Raw genomic sequence first — 7,612 nt, forward strand, 5'->3', positions numbered from 1 at the left:
TTTTGTTCTACTAACCTCCATTGTATAATACAAGAGAGTGCGGGGCGGGATACCTTTGGTTTTGCTTTGTGACGTCATGTGAACACGAAGGGCGCCTGTGCTGCAGAATCTGGAATGGTGAATCTTATTCATTGCGGTCACGTGGCTGACACGCGGTCTGATATGTATATTGGTGACTCTCCAGAAACTGGTCATTTTGGGGGAAGAATTTTTTTTTCAAAGTATAACTGTAAATTCAATGTCCTTTATCAATTTATATTTACAATACCTATTCATCCATTGCACTTCCACCCATAGCGAATTAAGGGGAAGTAGCACCTTTGATCTCATAAAAAGTAGATTTTTTTTTGCTTAATCGGTACTATAAAGAGTATGAAATATAATTTCAATCATAAAAGTTGGTACGCGAATTGTTTTACGTAAAAAATATAAAAATTTATAAAAGATGTCATAGCTCACTATGAGTACCTCTTTTGAGTGAATGCTACGCTACTGCTTGTGTTCCCCCACTTTTTATTGAGATGTCAAAATGTCGGACGCTTCTTTCTCCAAACAGTACACTTTGTTTATGTTTTTATTTAATTTTTTTTTTTTTGATCTTATTTGAATAAATTTATATTGAAATTATTAGGAATTTATCAACAGTGTGCATTATTATTTATTTTTAATGAAACATGAAATATAATCAACACATTATAGGTTATGTTTGCTATGTTCAAAACAAAAGCAGTCATTTTAGATTTTTAACTGATTTAAAGGTTGGCACTACTGTACACTGAACATGTTACTGCTACTAGACGGCTGTTTAGTAAAGCCTACTCTTATATTGGTCCGTCGAAAATTAACAATACTGTTTAGTTACCACAAACGAACCGAGAGTCTTACTCACTATCCAGTTCTCTCCGTGTTGAAGTATACAAACCGGTATAACATGGTAAAACTTAATAAAACAACTTTTTTGTAAGCATTTAGGATCACTGAATACAAAACTAAAGTTCATTTTTCAAAATTCAAAATGGAGAATTCAAAATGGCGGACTAAAACAATGCAATTTTGAAACACAAATTTTTTTGTTCAAACTGTGGTATTTTAATGTTTTTGAGGTCGCTGAATCCAAATATGATGTTAAAATTTAAAAATTCAAAATGGCAGACCCAAAATGTCGGACGAAAATTTTTCAAAGTACTTAGGTTTCAAGGAGACTTGGTACTTTGACGTTTTCGAGGTCGCTCAATTCAAATATGATGACAAAATTTAAAAATTCAAAATGGCGGATCCAATATGGCGGACAGAAAAATTTAAAAAGTGATTAGATTTCAATGAGACTTGGTACTTTAACGTTTTCGAGGTCGCTCAATTCAAATATGATGACAAAATTTAAAAATTCAAAATGGCGGGTCCAATATGGCGGACAGAAAAATTTAAAAAGTGATTAGATTTCAATGAGACTTGGTACTTTAACGTTTTCGAGGTCGCTCAATTCAAATATGATGACAAAATTTAAAAATTCAAAATGGCGGATCCAATATGGCGAACAGAAAATTTAAAAAGTGCTTAGATTTCAATGAGACTTGGTACTTTAACGTTTTCGAGGTTGCTGAATTCAAATATGATGACAAAATTAAAAAATGCAAAATGGCGGATCTAATATGTCGGACAAAATATTTATAAAATTTTTAGATTTCAACGAAGCGTAGTGATTATAAATTTTTTTTTATATGAGTCGCCGGAAAGTAAAACCACACATAAAATTCTGACGGCCATGTTAATTCAATGGGAGTAAGAATTTTATGTGAGGTTTTACTTTCCGGCGACTCATATATTCATATTGAGCATTATATTTGAAGTCTGTGACTAGAAAAATAATAAAACACTACGCTTCGTTGAAATCTAAGAATTTTATAAATATTTTGTCCGCCATATTGGATCCGCCATTTTGCATTTTTAAATTTTGTCATCATAATATGAATTTAGCGACCTCGAAAACGTTAAAGTACCAAGTCTCCGTGAAATCTAAGCACATTGAAAAATTTTCGTCCGCCATTTTGGGTCCGCCATTTTGAATTTTTAAATTTTAACATCATACTTGGCTTCAGCGACCTCAAAAACGTTAAAGTACCACAGTTTGAACAAAAAAATTTTTGTTTCAAAATTGCATTGTTTTAGTCCGCCATTTTGAATTCTCCATTTTGAATTTTGAAAAATGAAATTTAGTTTTGTATTCAGTGATCCTAAATGCTTACAAAAAGTTGTTTTATTAAGTTTTACCATGATATACCGGTTTGTATACTTCAATTTACCATTTTTTCCTAAAAAATGTTAACTTCACTCGACTCCCAGGAGCTCAAAAAAAAAATAAATCAAGGGTTCCCTATAATTTTCCTCTATTCTACATTTATTTAGCTTTATTTTGGTTCAAGGTTCATTCAATTTGGTCAATGTGTTCAAGAGACATTAGGTTTTGAACATGAAATTGCAAAAATAACACACTGTGCGCAGGTAGGTTTTTTGACGCTTCTGTTACACGCCAAATTAAATTATTGTGCAACTATTTTGAGGATAACTTTAGTAGAATGAAAAAGTTTCTTTGTGAAACAAATTTTAACATTGATAATCATTCATTTATTTTGACTATGATTTTTCTGTCTATAAATGCATTAAAAAAAAATTTGGCAGGTATGTTTTTTGAAGTTTTTTATGCTCTTTCCTATGGTAAATTTTGATTTTTAAAATTTTTGAATTTTGACCTTGATTGTCTATAATTAAACATAAATTTACTATTATCTCTAAAATCGGTGCGTTTTTAAAAATAAATAATTGCAACGAAAGCCGAGGTTTTTTCCGATCTGTAAATAAATTTTCAAAATGCCGATTTTTTTTTGTTTTCGAGAAATTAAATGTCAAAGATTTTATGTCGGCGCGGGAGGTTTGACGTCGAGGATGTATTTGTACATTTGTGATGATTATCCAAATATACATTTACAACTCGACTGCCAATAAACCGGCTGTGCTCGGGAGAGGTTTTCTGTAGTTTTCCTCTCCCCAAGTAGCACGGAATATTAGTTGAATGTCACGGTCATATCAAGTGGAAATATTCCAGTGACATTCAGGCGATATCACAATGTCCGCTTCATGGGGACATTCCACAGTGATATTCCTGTGACATTCGCGTGATATTCGTATGATGCTGAGGGAATATTCCCGTGAAATTCATGTAATATTAAGAGATTAATATTTAATATTAAATGGTACCTTCGAGTCTGTGAAAATAGTGAGGTTAAATATTTTTTGATATATTTCGACGGAACAGTAGCGCCAGCAGTAAAGAAATCATGTAAACTAATGAAAAATTGCGCCAAATTTAACTTAAAACTTTTAAGAAATTTTATTTTTAAATTTGGAAATTTTGTGACATAAATTAATTTTTTTATAATCAATTTAAAATTTTGTTATTAGTAAAAATTTTAGCGCCCATTGACTTGAATTTTGGCGCACGGGGCAACCGCCCGCCCTAAAACCCGGCCTGAATAATATACACGAATCTGTCGATTGGGTTGCGTTGTTCAGATCCGAAATAATACACAGAGAAAAATGGACACTTAAATTTAGTATCTGTATACTCGCGATTAAATATATTATAGATACTTAAATATGGGACAACTATCTATAGATACTCAGAATTAGTATCCTTGGATATTTAATCCTATAAATTAAATGCCACTATCCAAGATATTCACATTTAAGTATCCCAGATACTAAAACGTACCACCTAAACAAAAGCGCGCACAAGCGCGTTGTAGTTTTTTCCTTTTTACGAACACTTTAATAACATAAATAGAAATTATATTTTTTTAAAATACTGTAAAAATAATATATCATTAATAATTAAATTATTGTGAAAAATATTAATGCAAAATTTTTTTCAATAATATTGAATTTATCACTTGGTGAGTGTATATTAAAGTTGTTAAAATTTATCAATCTTCCAAGTCAATTGTAATATTTAAAAAATCGGACAAGTGCGAGTTACACTCGCACTGAAATCAAGGGGTTCCGTACTCGAAGCGAACTTATTTGGTATAAAAACAAATGTTTAAAAAATATGTGTTGTGTATTAAATAATATATGTGATACAAAAATGAACAATTTAAAAAAAAAAATTTAAGAAAATTGTTCCTCCTTTGGTATAAAAACAAAAAAAAATTTAAATATGTGTTGTATTTCAAATAATATAAGTGATACGAAGAGGAACAATTTTCTTAATTACAAAATTGTTCCTCTTCGTATCACTTATATTATTTGAAATACAACACATATTTAAATTTTTTTTTGTTTTTATACCAAAGGAGGAACAATTATCTTAAATTTTTTTTAAAAAATTGTTCCTTTTTGTATCACATATATTATTTAACATACAAGACATATTTTTTAAACATTTGTTTTTATACCAAATAAGTTCGCTTCGAGTACGGAATCCTCGATTTCAGTGTCCGATTTTTTTCGTTTTTGCGGAAAAATACATTTTTTTTATTAAATTTATCATTTTTCTTCAAACATTTGATAAAAATTGATCATCAACTCCAATTGCGCTTACATTTTTCCCCTGTATTTTTCACGCAAAAATACTGTTTTACAGCAAATATGAACAGTTTGGGTTGAATATTATGTGCGCTAGGGAGAATAAATTATTTTTTTCGAAATTTTTTATTTTTCCTTGACAACGATATGTAAATTGATCCGAATCAAGTTCGCTATATTTTTCCTGTAATTTTTACGTAAAAATACGTAAGTGTACCAAATTTGAGCTCTTTATGTCAAAGATGTGGCTGCTAGGGTGGGGTACATAGTCATTTTTAGGTATTTTTCGTAAAAATTCATGGTTTTTCCTTGACAACGCTATGATAATCAACTCCAATCATGCTCGCTATATTTTTTTGTGATCTACACGTAAAAATACGTTAAAATATATAAATTTAAATCCCTTTAAATAAAATTTTGTTCGTTTTTGGTGGAAAAATACATTTTTTGCTTCCTCGTGGAGGAAGCTTTGTAGACCTTTCGTTTATAAAACTTTTCAAAGTGGCAGAAACAAATTTTTTTCTATATAGAAACATGTTATATGAGATCCTGATCAATTGTCCGGATGTATGTATGTGTGTGTGGATCACTTCTTTGTTTAGAAGATAACTTTAACAGCCCAGGTGCGAATTAGGGTCGGCAGCCAGAGTTGGTAGGTCGGGCCATGGACGGCACATCTACGGCTGCCAAGACGTCGGCAGCCAAAGTTGTCCCGACTTTGGTTACTACATTCACCCAAAGTTGGGCCGACTGTGGCTACCAAGGTTTAAAATCCAGAATTTCCAATGGTCGGGCCGACTCTGGCCAAAGTCGGGCCGATGGTCGGTTAAACTGCGGCAGCCGGAGTTCAAAAATTAGAATTTCCAATAGTCGGGCCGACTCTGGCCAAAGTCGGGCCGCAGTTGGGCCGACCATCATATTCGTAAAGTAAATTTCTTTACATTCATGGCCAAAATAAAAAATTTTTGTGACATTTTATTTAACTAAAATGGATTAACTAAAAAATTACAAGGATTATCTGATTTATTTTTCATCATGAATTACAAACTGGATTTTTCTGAAGTTGGAGCTTATGAAATCATTTTTGTCCTTAGACTTTCATGTAAGCGTGGCGTAATGGATAGCGTGTTGGACTTCGGTGCGTTAGGTTGCGGGTTCGATCCTTGCGAGCGATAAATATTTTTAAAACGTATGTATGTATGTATAAGATTGTCTTAAGTGTTAATGTGTTTGCAATAAATAAATGATGAATTTCAGACTATACCCAATATGAGGCAAAATTCCTGAAATGTCCGAACAAAAAATTAAAAGTTCTCGAATTTAATCCATACTTTTCTAAAATGTTGTTATTGTTGGTGAAAGTCTAAAAATCAATTATTATTGAATTTAATAAAATAGTTTTTGAATTACAACGTTTTTAATTTTTGACTTTTGAAAAAAAAATTTTTTTTCAATGTACAATATTTATAAGTAGAATGCATAAAAGTTAACATATATATAATGATTTTTGAAGCTTTTTTGACAAGCTACACGCTGTTAATAAAATTTTTTTCTTTTAAATAACATTTGACCTTGAAATTCAAGGTCAAAATGTTAATTTACGTTTATCTCAAAATCGGATTTTTTCAAATTATTTTTAACTATCTCAATGGAAAGCTTGACTAATTTCCTACAAAACATGTAATTTTCAGAGTGGGATCTTTTAATGTTTTTGAGATATTAATTAATTAATTAATTAATTTTTATAACAAATGAAATATTTTACAAACGAACAAAATTACCGTAATTCTGAAGTTAGTAATTGAAAGTTAACGAACGAGCCCTATATGAAGTATTTTGGATAAGTAGATTGTTAATAAACAATTAGTTAACATTGCAATTGTTTATTAACAATCTACTTATCCAAAATACTTCATATAGGGCTTTTGGATGCTTGTTGTTAGTAAAAAATAAAATATTTTACAAACAAATAAAGTTATGGTAATGCTGAACTTACCAATTGAAAGTTAAGGTAATTCCGCATACAACGAGCCCTATATGAAGTATTTTGGATTAGTAGATTGTTAATAAACAATTGCAATGTTAACTAATTGTTTATTAACAATCTACTTATCCAAAATACTTCATATAGGGCTCGTTGGATGCGGAATTACGTTAACTTTCAATTACTAACTTCACAATTACGGTAACTTTATTCGTTTGTAAAATATTTCATTTGTTATAAAAATTAATTAATTAATTAATTAATATCTCAAAAACTTTAAAAGATCCCACTCTGAAAATTACATGTTTTGTAGGAAATTAGTCAAGCTTTTCATTGAGATAGTTAAAAATAATTTTAAAAAATCCGATTTTGAGATAAACGTAAATTAACATTTTGACCTTGAATTTCAAGGTCAAATGTTATTAAAAAAAAAAAAATTTTATTAACAGCGTGTAGCTCGTCAAAAAAGCTTTAAAAATCATTATATATATATGTTAACTTTTATGCATTCTACTTATAAATATTGTACATTGAAAAAAAATTTTTTTTTCAAAAGTCAAAAATTAAAAACGTTGTAATTCAAAAACTATTTTATTAAATTCAATAATAATTGATTTTTAGACTTTCACCAACAATAACAACATTTTAGAAAAGTATGGATTAAATTCGCACCTGGGAGGTTTTAATGGATTTAGATAAAATTTGGTAGGCTCATATATCATAATAATATCTCAAATCTGACCAAAGGATTTTAAAAAATACCCCAAAACAAATTTTATCGTCTTTTTTCCAAAAATTTTTTTTTAATCAAAAAAATTTTTAAATAGAAAAATTTAAGGTTATATATAATAAAATCGTATTCCTTATGTCAAGAAAAAAAAAAAAAAAAAAGCAAAATGTTCATGTAATGAACATCTGAATTTACAACTTGTTTTGTAGGTATTTGGAAGAAAGTGTTATATTTATTGCACGTTATTACGGAATATTACGTTATTACGCGATATTACGAGTATTAACGTTTATTACAAAGATACTATAAGACATAACACA

The sequence above is a fragment of the Leptopilina boulardi genome, unplaced genomic scaffold (assembly GCF_019393585.1).
Source record: "Leptopilina boulardi isolate dan_hultmark-lab unplaced genomic scaffold, ZJU_Lbou_2.1 LbouV2_351, whole genome shotgun sequence".
NCBI classification, from domain to species: domain Eukaryota; kingdom Metazoa; phylum Arthropoda; class Insecta; order Hymenoptera; family Figitidae; genus Leptopilina; species Leptopilina boulardi.